The sequence below is a fragment of the Nicotiana attenuata genome, chromosome 6 (genome assembly GCF_001879085.1).
Source record: "Nicotiana attenuata strain UT chromosome 6, NIATTr2, whole genome shotgun sequence".
NCBI classification, from domain to species: Eukaryota; Viridiplantae; Streptophyta; class Magnoliopsida; order Solanales; family Solanaceae; genus Nicotiana; species Nicotiana attenuata.
In genome coordinates, this window is record NC_031994.1 from 20,526,585 (window position 1) to 20,540,169 (window position 13,585).

Below are 13,585 nucleotides of genomic sequence, written 5' to 3' on the forward strand. Positions count from 1 at the left end.
GATATCTATTAATTTCAGAAAAAGAAGTATGCTGATTTAGGAAAAGAAGTTGTCAGTTAACCGCGAAAGGCGAGTTTTGGTAAAAGAGAGTAAATTCTGCAGACGTTAAGCATTATCATTACTGATTTTAGCCGTATAAGCGAATGAACGATTCAGGTTGGATTGATAGTTCCTATAGGCATGCTTTCTAGGCGTTATTGACAATAAACACTTTTGCAGGCGTAATAAGAGTGCAGAAATTCTATGGGCATGATATCTGAATGCTGTTAGTTTTTAATCCTATAAACAGGTTTGCCTAGTGACCAATGCATATGCAGGATCTGGATTTCTGGTTAACTTATAGACATGGTATCTATATGTGAGATGCAGAATTCCTTATAGACATGGTATCTATATGTGAGATGCAGAATTCCTTATAGACATGATATTTTACATGGATGCATAAATGCAGAAAATCCTAGGACCAGGATATCTATGTGGATGCAGACATGCAAAGCTGTAAGCAGGATACCTTGAATACAGATGTGTAGTAATTCCCTATGAGCATGATATCTACCCTTCGCATGCATGGCTACCCTTCCCTTTTTCACTAGTCACCCCAGAAGTTTATTACAAAAATTATTACAGTCCAAAATAAAGAAACTACATCAGAAAAAAAAAGAATAACATTACAACCAAGGAGAGCCCGATTCAGGTTTCCTGCCTGAAGCATGAAGTAAACCAACTCCGAAGATCAAGATCCAAAGCCTTTCTCATTTGGGGTGTGTCAGAGTTCCCAAAGAGCCTCATGCGGACTCCGGACAGTGCTCACACCCAAATATATTGCAGGGTTGAGTCATACTGCAGTGTGGAAAGGCCAGCCCTCAAGTGTCCAAGTTCAGAAGGAACTCAAGGTCCCAAGGCATGGCTCACAGGAGGGGGGCAGAACTTAGAAGCTAAGAGTGAGTGTAAGTGCATAGAAGGAATTCTGAAAAGGGGAAAAGGGAAGTGACAAAGACAGGCTAGTGGGCATACCTAGCAATAGGAAATGCTGGCACATCCCACCAGCCCGTTAGAACACATTGTTTTGGGAGTTAGGATCCCCAAAGGGATCAGGTCAAAACATGAACAATAACTTGCATATTGTCATGTTCCGAACTACAACTCAAAGCACCTAGAGGGAAACAGGGGTGTAGGGATTCACAGCAGAAATAGATGAAAGGAAATTAACATGCTAGTTGACATTTAACTCCATACAAACAGTAAAGTATACATGGATGTAAAAGCTGTAAGTAAAACACATTGGGGTGATGCTGAAACCAAAACTAGAACATACCAGTCTCAAGTAATCAAGCAAAAGAAAGCAGTAGTCTTGTAAAGCCAAAGTGCAGATAAGAAGCAAGAATACCCCAAGTATGAGTTTTGTGAGATTGTAAGTGTGAAATCTGAAGTGTAAAAATGTTGAATTAACCGTGTCTCTTGTGTAGAAAGGGTCTTGCCTTTTATAGTGTAGAAAGCAAGCAGAAATAGGTAAGGTAGATTGAAAATCAATTACCTAAAGTTTCCCTTTAATTAAGGGATTGTGATTTCAAACGGGTAAAACTAATTAAGGAAAGAGATTAATCAAACACTTTTCAAAGCAGTACAAGAGGGGTAAATACATAGAGGTTTATTTAAGGACGAGGTCTTGACAGTACACGGTTGTACAATTTAAGGAAAGGCAATCAATTAACGGCCAGTAAATCACAAGGTCTGAATTTGGTATGAATGAATCTAGTCAGAGAAGGTGAAGAAACGTTTTACTTAAGAAAAATCAGTATCAATCAATCAGACCCTAAGAAGAAGATTCTGAATCCATCATAAGTTGGAAAACCTTTTTGGAGAAAGATTCATCACACATATAAAAGCATACAGACACACTTAAACACGAAGAACTAGCATGCCAATAAGTAGAAGAGTCTAGCGTAGAAGGAATAAAAAAAGGTTCAGAATTGTATGCAAAAAAAGAAGTTCAAACTTAGTTCATAGACTCAGAAATTAGTCCGAAAGAGTCAAGGGTTCTCAAACAGAACCCTAGTTCAATCACATGATCAAACCTCGGCAGAACCCCCAAATTTTAGGGTTTCCAACTTGAGTCAAGCACATGGATGTGGAGGCAATAGGCTCAGAGATTTCTTTTCAGAATTCTCATGAGAAGACAAGAAAATACAATAGAAAGTTCGAAGCATAATGAGAGTAGAAGAAACAACAGAGGAAAACATGCTTAAACGGGTCTTAAAACGAGGTAAAGTAGAAGTGAAACAGTAAACACTTAAGAACATGGTAGAGAAATACAGTAGAAGAACACAAGAACACCGGAACAGTATATCAAAAGAACATATAGGAAAACACAGTGAGATAAACATGTGAGAGCATGGTATAGAAACACAGTAGAGGAAAGAACGGAGCACAGTAGAAGAACATGCATGATAAAGGAAAACATAAGAACACGGTAGAAGAACATGCGTGGTAGAAAAGAAAACATAAGAACATAGTATAGACAAATACACACAAAGAAAAGAAAAAGAAAAGTCAAAGAAACATTTTGAACCCCTCATAAAACCCTAAATCGAAGAGAAGTGATTTTTAAAAGATAATTTTGAAAGAAAAAATTGGGGAAATTGTTTAAAACTCAAGTAGAGCACAAATATATAACAGATCTAAGAAAAAATCAGAGCAAACCTCGAATAGCTAGGGTTTCAGAAGAACCATAAAACGAGAAAGGCTTTGAAAATGTCTGATCTTGGTCGGAAAGGTCAGAGATAGGCTCATAGGACCACGATACGCCGGAGCAAGGCCGAAGATGGCCGTGAAAACTTGAGCTGACACAGGTCTGGATGAAGACCTTCGAGGTCTGGCCTTGATTTTTCAAATATCGAGCACACAGGAGTAATAGGGAGTGAGTATAAGGTTACCATGGCCGGAGGAGCCATGATTTCCGGTGGGTCTTGAGGTTGGAGATGGTGAGAGAGGCTAGGGTTTCGAGAGAGGTCGAGAGAGTTTGAGAGAAGAGGGATTTCAGAGGCGGCTGATAGAAGAAAATGAGGGGGATTAGGGTAGTCTTTGGGAATTAAAAAGGTAAGGAATGATCGTGGCCGTTGATCAAAATGATCAACGCCTGGATTAAAAGAAAGAGTCGGGCGGGTTAAATTGGTTGGGTCGGGGCCGGGTTGGATTGAAATTGGGTCGGTCCGTTAAGGGTTTGAAATTGGGTTAATTAAGGGATCAATTTGGCTATAATTGAAATGCAAATGAGGCTATCATTTAAATAACCACTTTTCCCTTTTTAATTTTTAAAAAATAGTAAAATGATTTTTGAAACAAATTGAAGGCAATAAATTAATTAATAATATTTAGTCATTAAGTTAAAAATATTGGAGTAAATTTTATAATTATAAGATGCTGTTAATTCTTAAAATAGGCTAAAATTGCAATTAGTGCAAATTTAGATTAAAAATACCAAATCAATTTATAAAAATATGTAAAAAATTACCTTAGCCATACATTGGTGTAAATATGAGGATAAATAAGTGAATCACCAAAACTGATAATTTTGGGAATAATTATTAGTTTTGTGCTGTTAAAATAAGGCAATAAATGGGTTTAGAAAATCTTTTAAAAATTAGGAAATTACTAAAACATTTGGACACACTTATATATGCATATATATACTATTTTGAAATTATTTTGCATATAAAAATATACAGGGAAAAATTGGGTATCAACAATATCTGGTTGGGCACTAATATTACGGCCCTTCGTTAGTCGTGTGCAACCGTTCGATAATGTTCTCTGGAGTCTCGAGACTCGAATGGATCTTGGAGGACGTGGTTGGGATGCCCCCGAGGGTAGGTGTCTTGCTCGAACCCTGATACGAGAGGCTCCCCCCTCAGATTCCGATTCCTTATGATCATACTCCTACTCCGTTTGTCTTACCAGAAAATCGAGATGTTCAACGGGCTCGATTTTACCCGTATACAGATAGTCCCCTCGTTTCTTAGAGAGGAGATTTATCGAAACGATAGATGCTTTTCAATTCCTTCTTTAATGCGTCGTAACAAAAACGACAAAGAAGCCGAAATGCCCCGTCACCCGTGTCATTCTGACTTTGAACACGCATCATCCATCGACAGGTCATCTTTGAACGCGAAGCATCGCGGAATCTCTATAAAAGCCCCCATTCCTTGTTCATTTTTCACCATTTGACCAAGCTTCTACCGTCGATTCTCAAAGCTGTTACTATCCTTATTCATACTTTCATATCTTTACTTCCGTTCTTTAAGATTTCTCAATAATTTCCAGGTTTTACCTAGTCGTTACCCAAATCAGCACACTTGACTATTCATTTTTCAAAACCTTTTCTTAGACCTTTCATGTTTTTCATATAACAATGGCTAAAAAAACCAAATTTGTTCCTCAACAAGTCGCTTCTTCGTCTTCCCAACCAACCGCTAAAATCGAGAAGGTCACTCCCGATATAGTCATCCTCGAGACGTTCGCTCCTAGCGTGGCTACCGATAAACCGGCTCCCAAACCTCCCTTGAAAATGTTCATCCCCGGGGGCTGCGCAGTTGTTGATGACTTTAAGGTCAAAAAGCCTTAATCGGTGCAGGGCTAGGGTGAAAGAGCATCAAGGTATATATGCTGCATTACTGAAGACGTCCTTCCTGTGGTCCGAGGGGACTGCAACTAGGAGGGTAAGGACGTAGTAGTCCTCGGGCTTGAGGACGCCATCACTACCCGAGCTTGAGGGTATCTAAGTGTTTACACTTATCCCTTCATACTGCGCGCGGTGGACCCAGTTATCTTGGACTTCTGCACGAGGTACGAAATATGCTTCGGTCAGATCCTTCCGCCATTGTGGAGGATCGTGATCCTCCTTCGTTATTTCGTGAACAAGACCGAATGCCGTCGGTTCACCATCGATCACCTACTCCGCCTATACAGTCCCCGAATCTTTCAAGGGGGACTAATAAAGCTTGCACGCCGGGCCAGGAAAGCCCCATTCTCGAGTATCGATAAGGACCGAGGCTGGCAGGGATGCTTCATTCGGGTGAAGACCGAAGACTTGATCCCCCCGAGTCCATGCCATTTCCTGAGAAATTGAATGTTTCTCGTAAGTACAACTTTCCTTTCAATGTTATGTTATGTTTATCTCCTTTTTCCTCACTAGTACTAGTGGTGGTGCACTTGTTGCTTGAGTCCCAAATGCCATCCCTCGGTTCAAGGAGTGGATCGAGGGTATTTGTTTGCAGATGCCTTATTCCGAGCGTACATGGCACGAACTTTCGAAGGGCCGATAGGAAGCCCATTCTCATGGTAAGATCTCCCTCCCGAATAAGTAACAATAGGCTTGCTTTTTTGCATCATATTCTCATTTCCTTTCTTTTCATTTTGCAGGTTTGCCCAAGACTACAAAATTTAGGCCATCAGGAGGAAACGAGGACATGCCCTCATCCGTTGATCCCTCCGCTTTGGAGCAGCTTGGGGCTGTAGCGGGGGAAAAGAAGAAGAAGAAGAAGAAAGGAAGGCTTCTAGCTCCCCGAGCTCCGCAGTTAAGCCAAAAAAGAGATTGGCTTGTAGGCCAAAGACTGGCTCCGGTTCCCGTGCACTGAACTCGAATTCACTTCTTCGGCTCAGGAATGAGCCCGAAGAAGGTGATATTTTCGTGGCCCATGGGCCGACCTCCCCCGAAGAGTAGGCAGTAGCCGAGAGGGAGACACTGGAGGCCGATCTCCCTCAGCTTCGGGAGACCGATGTTGAGACGAGGGCTGAGACCCCTCGAGACGCGGGCTACGCTCCGCCCGGTATAATAGAGATTTCATGGTCGCCCTCATACACCGAGTCCATGCTTGAGGAGGCCCGAGCAGTTAAGGAGAGGTCTGACGAAGGGGCTTATGGTGCATACGATCCCCTTCGTTCCTTTTGCAACGGTGTGGATTCGGCTATTTTGGAATACTTTTTCTAGTTGGGCGATCTGGAGGTGCCAAGAAAAGTTCCTTCTTTAGAAGTCGGCAAGATGAATTCGAGCCCAAAGTTAGTCAACTAGTTCCCCGCCCCAAGTATGGATCCCGACCGCAAGAGGTCAATAATCATCATCGTGCAGAAAGATGCCCGGGTTCTTTCTGCTCCCGTGGGAGTGGAGAGCTACCTCCGATGTCTGGTGACCGGGGACGACCAAGCGAAGATGAATGAGGTGGACATGCCGTGGCTTTTCGATGAGGCACAGCAGGAGCTTAATCGGGTAAGGCATCATTATGACTCTTCGAAGTTTTACTTAGGTTTTTATACTTCTCATATCTTTGCACCCTTTTTGTAGACCTCTGTACTTCATCACGAAAGCTTCCTTCGGTACCGAGCTGAGGTCAACCATCTCGAGCTCGAGGTTAAGGAGCTTGCTCAGAAAAGGGATATATACAAGCGTCTCAGTGAGTAGCACGAAGGGGCCATCAAGGATCTTCAGGCTGACCTGGATGGGGCTCAAAAAGAGGCTTCGACCCTGAGGCGGGAGCATGCCGATTTGGTTGAAAAGGTAAAGGTTTTTGAAGTTAGCAATGAGGACTTAGCCATGGGGACTAACGACCAAACCTCACAGGATTAGAAGAAGATCGACCGGATCGACCAACTCCGAGTTGAAAGGAATGAGGTCCGGGCCATGGCCGACGGTTGGAAGAGAAAAATGGATCGGTTGGCCTCAGAGAAAGAAACTGCCCAGGCACAGTTGGCATCGGTAGAGGTTCAAATTTGGGTGGCGAAAGAGAAAGGCGATAAGCGGTCCCAGCTGACGATGAACTCCGAGTGCAATTGAGCTCCGCTCTGGCAGATCGGGATGCCCTCGGTAATGAATGTGAAGCTATAAAGGCTCAGATGAGCACAACCTCCATCGCTAAAGAGATGGTGGCCTAGTATAGGGCCGATGTCTAAGCAGCCGAGGCCCGCTTGAAGACCAGTGTTGAGTACGTGAGGCAGTTATCTCGAAGGGAGACCCTCAAAGAGATCCATGCCCGAGGCTTTGACCTATTTGCCGAGATCGAGTAGGCAAAAATACTTGAGGTCGAGGCCAAGAAGCTAGCTGATCCCGAAGGTAAAGAGGACTCCGAGGGCTCTGAATAATCCGAGGCCCCAACGGTGCTGGTGATGGGTTGGGTTCTAGTGAAGATCAAGCATAGATGCCTTAGGTTTATTTTTGATTTTGTTTTTTGTATCCTGTACATATATTTTGTTGAGGCCGTTTTTGTTGGGCCTTTGTAAAGATATTCCGAAATATATAAAATTTTTCCTTTCCAACAAATTCAACGGTTTTAGCATATTTTTATGACTTCTAATCTTGCAAACATTTCTATTGCCTTAGCATAGGATATAATGTAGCAACAAGTCATTTGCTTTTTGAGGTTTTAAAAACTCGAAATGACTTGAATGATTGGGAAATTTTCAGAAATGCTTAGGTATTCTTAGACGATGCTTTTGCCGAGAGTAACCCTTTGGCAGGTTTGGAATTTTGTTTAAAGGCCTTATGTTTTGATTACGGGCTTCGGACGTCTCTGAACCATTTTTAGGGTGGCCGTAGCCTTTTAAGTTTAGGCACTGCCTAATAGGCTTTGTGCCTCCGGGTTTCAATAACCCGAGCCGTCCGAGTTTGTCACAGACGACAGTCCCCGAGTGGGGGTAGCCCTTTGGGTTCGGATAGGGGTGGACCTTGGGCTCGATAGTCTCCGGGTAGGAATAGCCCTTAGGCTCGATACTTTTAAGGAACAAAAATATGTATTAGCAAGGTAGAAACTTTTTTTCATTTCTGTGCGTAACATACAAGATTGAAAGCATATAAAAGCTTTATATTATGGCTGAGGTGGTCTACGCGGGCACCGTTCATTTGACCGTTTGGCCCTTACAATAAATCCTAACCACCAAGATAAGGTTTTTCAAGCACAAAGTTTCCTCCCTTGCTAAAAATCTTGACCCGAGGGTAACGACCCCCAGTATTCTAGGTCGATCTTCGAGAAGGCTCGGATACTGTTGATGTGACCATCGACTCCGATTAAAACCGGTCTTTGACTCTTAGATAGCACGATCCACTATTACCTCATTATAAACCTTGCTAGAAAACCCATTTGGGACGAAACCGGTTCAAGGGAAAAAGAGTGCAACGCGTGCTTTCAGACCTAACAGCTACATTCTTTGGTTGTTGCCTGCAATTGTTATTCCAATTCGTAATATATATATATATTATAATATTATATATATATATATATATATATATATATATATATATATATATATATATATATATATATATATATATATATATATATATATAAAATTAAAAAAAACGAATGAGGTTGTACCTTAGCAGTAGTACTGTTGTAGGTGGGTCATGTTCTAGTTATTTGGTAGTTATGCACCATTCTCTACTTCGAGTTTGTACGGGCCTTTACCGGTAATTCCGATGACTCGATATGGACCTTCCCAATTTGGTACCAACTTCCCTTTGTTCGGGTTTCGAGTGTTCAGTGTTATTTTCCTTAACACCAAGTCTCTGATATTGAAGTGTCGAAGGTTGGCTCTTCCGTTTATCTTTCTATCCGCTATTTCTGGGCGGCCAACCGGACAAGGGCGGCCTCATGCCTCTCATCCAATAGTTCCAGGCTCGTGCTCATGGCCTCACCATTTGATTCTTTGGTCGCATATCGGAACCTGAGACTCAGTTCTCCTACCTCGATCAGTATTAGTGCTTCGGCACCGTAGACCAGCGAAAAGGGAGTGGCCCCGGTACTAGATTTTGAGGTCGTACGTTATGCCTATAAGACTTCGGGAAAAATTTCCTTCCATTTCCCGTTGGCATCAGTTAACCTTTTCTTAAGGTTTTGGAGTATGGTCTTGTTTGTAGACTCCGCCTGCCCGTTCCCACTAGGGTGATAGGGTGTTGACAATATCCTTTTGATCTTATGGTCCTCGAAAAATTTTCTTACCTTGTTGCCGATGAACTGCTTCTGTTATCACACACAATCTCGGCCAGTATCCCGAACCGACATATTATGTGGTCCTAAATAAAATCAACAACTTCTTTTTCTCAGAATTTCTCGAACGCCTGAGCTTCAATCCATTTAGAAAAATAGTTAGTCATAAATAGTATAAATTGAGCCTTATCGAGTGCCCAAGACAGGGGACCAACAATGTCCGTACCCCATTTCATGAATGGTCAAGGTAACAAGACCGAGTGTAGTAGCTCCATGGGCTGATGGATCATCAGTGCATGTCTCTTACAACCGTCACATCATTGTACAAAAGTCCCTTGCATCTTTCTCCATGTCGGTCCAGTAATAGCCGACCCTGATTATTTTCCGAACCAAAGACTCTGCCCCCGAATGGTTTCTGCAGGTGCCCTCGTGAGCTTCTCTCAAAACATACTCGGTGTCTCCCGGCCCCAAGCATACGGCGAGTGGGCCGTCGAATGTTTCTGTACAAAGTACCCTCCGACAAGCTAACCTGGCCGCCTTCGTGCGCAGAGCTCTTGATTCTTTAGGATCAGATTGCAACTTCTCGGTCATAAAGTAATTTATACTCCAGTCCCGAGCCAAACTTATTGAATTTATCTCAGCGTGGCCTTCTTCCACTGCTGATTTCATGAGTTGAACAACCGTTTCTGAGCTGAATTCATCGTCATCAACCGATGACCCCAAGTTAGCCAGAGCATCGGCTTTACTATTTTAATCCCGGGGTACATGCTGTAGGGTCCATTCCTTGAATCGATGTAGCATTACCTGTAATTTGTCCAAATACCTCCGCATTCGTTCTTCTTTTACTTTGAATGTCCCATTGACTTGATTTACCACAAGGAGGGAGTCACACTTAGCTTTGACTACTTCGCCCCCTAGGCTTTTAGCCAGTTCGAGATCTGCAATCATGGCCTCATACTCGAGCTCATTGTTAGTCAATTTTACAGATCTAATGGACTGTCTAACTACGTTACCCATAGGCAGCTTTAGTACTATGCCGAGTCCAGACCCCTTTGCGTTCGAGGACCTTCCGGAAAGAGGGTCCAGATTCCCGAGGAAGTCTCCGAGGTTATCAACAGTTCCTTTTCGACTTCGGGCATTAAGGCCGGCGTGAAGTCGGCCACGAAGTCGTCCAAAATTTGAGATTTGATGGCGGTCCGGGGGTGATATTTGATATCGTACCCGCTAATTTCTATGGCCCATTTGGCCAATCGGTCGGAGAGCTCGGGTTTGTGCATTATGTACCTTAACAGGTAAGAAGTTATAGCACATATGGGATGGCATTGAAAGTACAACTTCAACTTTCTGGAGGAGCTTAACAAAGCCAGCACTAATTTTTCTAGGTGAGGGTACCTTGTCTCGGCCTCTCCTAGGGTTCTACTAACATAATAGATAGGAAATTGCGTACCTTCCTCTTCCCGAACTAAGACTCAGCTTACCGCTATCTCGGATACCTCTAAGTACAGGTACAACTGTTCGTCTGTCTTCGGAGTATGGAGTAAGGGTGGACTCGAAAGTTACTGTTTGAATTCTTCCAAAGCATGCTGACACTCCGAGGTCCATAAAAAGTTATTCTTTTTTTCAATAACAAGAAAAAATAATGAATCTTATCGGAGGACCTCGATATGAATCAGCCCAGGGCGGCTATGCGCTTGATTAGCCTCTGAACGACCTTAACATTATCCACCACAGTGATATATATTTTGTCGGGATTGATCTCGATCTCTCGGTTAAACACCATGAATCCAAGGAACTTTTCGGATCCGACCCTGAACGTGCATTTCTCCGGGTTTAGCTTCATATTATATTTCTTCAGTATGGCGAAGGTTTCCTGCAAATATTTCAAATGGTCCTCTGCTCGCAGGGACTTAACTAACATGTCATCATGTAAACCTCCATTGATTTTCCTATTTGCTCTTCGAACGTCCGGTTTACTAGGCGTTGATAAGTGGCACCGGCATTTTTTAGTCCGAACGGCATTACGTTATAACAATAGGTGCCAAATTAGGTGGTAAAGGAAGTTTTTTGTTGATCGCTTGGGTCCATTTGGATTTGGTTGTACCCGAAATAGGCGTCGAGAAAACTAAGTATCTCATGACCGGCCGTTGCATCGATCATGCGATCGATGTTAGGCAAAGGAAAAGAGTCCTCGAGGCACGCCTTGTTCATGTCTTTGTTATCTACACACATTCTTAACTTATTTCCTTTTTTAGGTACTATTAATACGTTAGCCAACCAATCCGGGTACGTAACTTCCCGAATAGAACCTATTTTAAGGAGTTTGGATACCTCGTCTTTGATGAATGCATGCTTGACTTCAGACTGAGGCCTCCATTTCTGTTTAACCTGGTGGAACTTTGGGTCCAAGCGTAGCTTATGAGAGGTTACTTTTGGTGGGATCCCCGTCATATCTAAATAGGACCAAGCAACACAATCCACGTTAGCTATAAGCAATTTAATAAGTTTTTTCCTGAACTCGGGAGTCAACCCCGTGCCTAGGTATACCTTCCGATAGGGCAGGTGTTTGATCAACACAACTTGTTTTAGCTCCTCGACCGTCGACTTGGTGGCATCAGAATCATCAGGGGCTATGAACGACCTAGGAACTCCGTAATCATACTCGCCTGTCTCTTGCTTCTCCAGTTCGGTCGGGGCTGGTATCGGTGATTGCTATTTAGTTACTTCCTTCCTAACCAAATTCAGGTTCTTTGATGTCGAGAGTGCGGACACCGGGGTCACCTCATCGACTGCGAACATTTCTTTTGCAGCCGGCTGTTCTCCGTAAACTGTCTTGATCTCTCCCGGTGTGGGGAATTTTAATTCCTGGTGTAGTGTTGAGGGTATTACCCTCATGTTATGAATCCGTGGCCTTCCGAATAGAGCACTATATCTCATATCTCCTTCAATCACATAGAACTTTGTTTCCTGGATGGTCTCATCGGTGTTTATCGGCAATTTTATCTCCTCTTTAGAAGTTCGTACGCCATGCTGAATCAATTTAAAACTTGGATTGCAGGCACTATTTGGTCTTGTAGACCCAGCAGTTCCACGACCCTCGATTTGATGATATTGGTCGAGCTACCTGGATCAATTAACACACACTTAACTCGAGATTTATTTATGAGTACAGATATAACCAGTGCATCATTATGTGGTTGCATGATGCCTTCAGCGTCCTCGTCAATGAAAGATACGGTCCCTTCCTGTATATAATCTCGAGTTCATTTTTCCCTTGTAATGGACACCTTAGTGCACTTTAGCATCGGCCCCTAGGGGACGTCGACTCCACCAATGATTATGTTAATGACATGTTGGGTTCCTCTTGCTCGGTCTGGTTGTTGGAGTCCCTATTCCTCAAGTGATTTTTGGCTCGATCACTCAGAAATTCTCGGAGGTGTTCGTTGTTGAATAACTGGGCTACTTCTTCTCTTAGTTGTCGGCAGTCTTCGGTTCTATGGCCGTGAGTTTCATGATACTTACACATTAGGTTTTGGGTCCCTTTGGGTAGGATCGGACTGCAATGATCGAGGCCATTTGGTATCTTTGATGCGTTCGATGGCAGATACGTTGCTGGCAGCATCGACACTAAAGTTGTATTCCGATAATCTCGGCGCCTCCCTGGTCCCGAGTGGCCTATCAAAACCATTCTTGCTCATGAGTCCCCGACTATTGTGGCCTTGATCGTTCCTTTTTTCACTCATCGCAGGTTTGTGTCCGGACCCATTACCCCTTCGATCTCCATTATATGGTTGATACCGATCTCTGTTCGATCTTGGTTCATGATCAACGACTCTTTTGGATCTGTCACTAGTTCTGACGGGATATACGGATTTAGAAGGGGCCCCGAGCTGATCATCTTCGACTCTGATTTTTGATTGGTACCTATTATGGACGTCAGCCAAAGTTACCGTCGGGTATTCTACCAAGTTATGTTTCAACTTTTGCGAAGCCAATGAACTTTGGGGGTTAAGTCCTTGGGTGAATGCCTGAACGGCCCAATCATCCGCGACCGGAAGCAGATCCATCCGTTCCATTTGAAACCTCGACACGAATTCCCTAAGCATCTCGTTATATATTTTCTTTACTTTGAAAAGGTCTAACTTCTGGGTCTCGACCTTGATGGCCCCGGCGTGCGCCTTTACAAAGGCATCTGCAAGCATAGCAAACAAATCGATAGAATTAGGGGGTAAGTTGTGATACAATTTCATAGCTCCTTTTGACAAGGTTTCTCCGAACTTTTTCAGCAGAATGGATTCAATTTTGTCATCTTCTAAGTCCTTCTCCTTGATGGCACATATGTAGGAGGTTGCAGGTTCATTTGGATCAGTTTTTCCATTGTACTTCGGAATTTCTGGCATACAGAACTTCTTTGGGATTGGTTTCGGAGCTGCGCTTGGAGGGAAAGGCTTTTGAACAAATTTCCTGGAATCTAGGCCTTTCAATATCGGGGGTGCTCCTAGGATCTGATCAAGCCTGGAGTTATAGGTCTCCACTTTTTTGTTGTTGGCTTCGATCTTCTTTTCCCCTCGATTCCATCCGATTCGTCAGTTCCTCTAGCATCTTTATTATTTCGG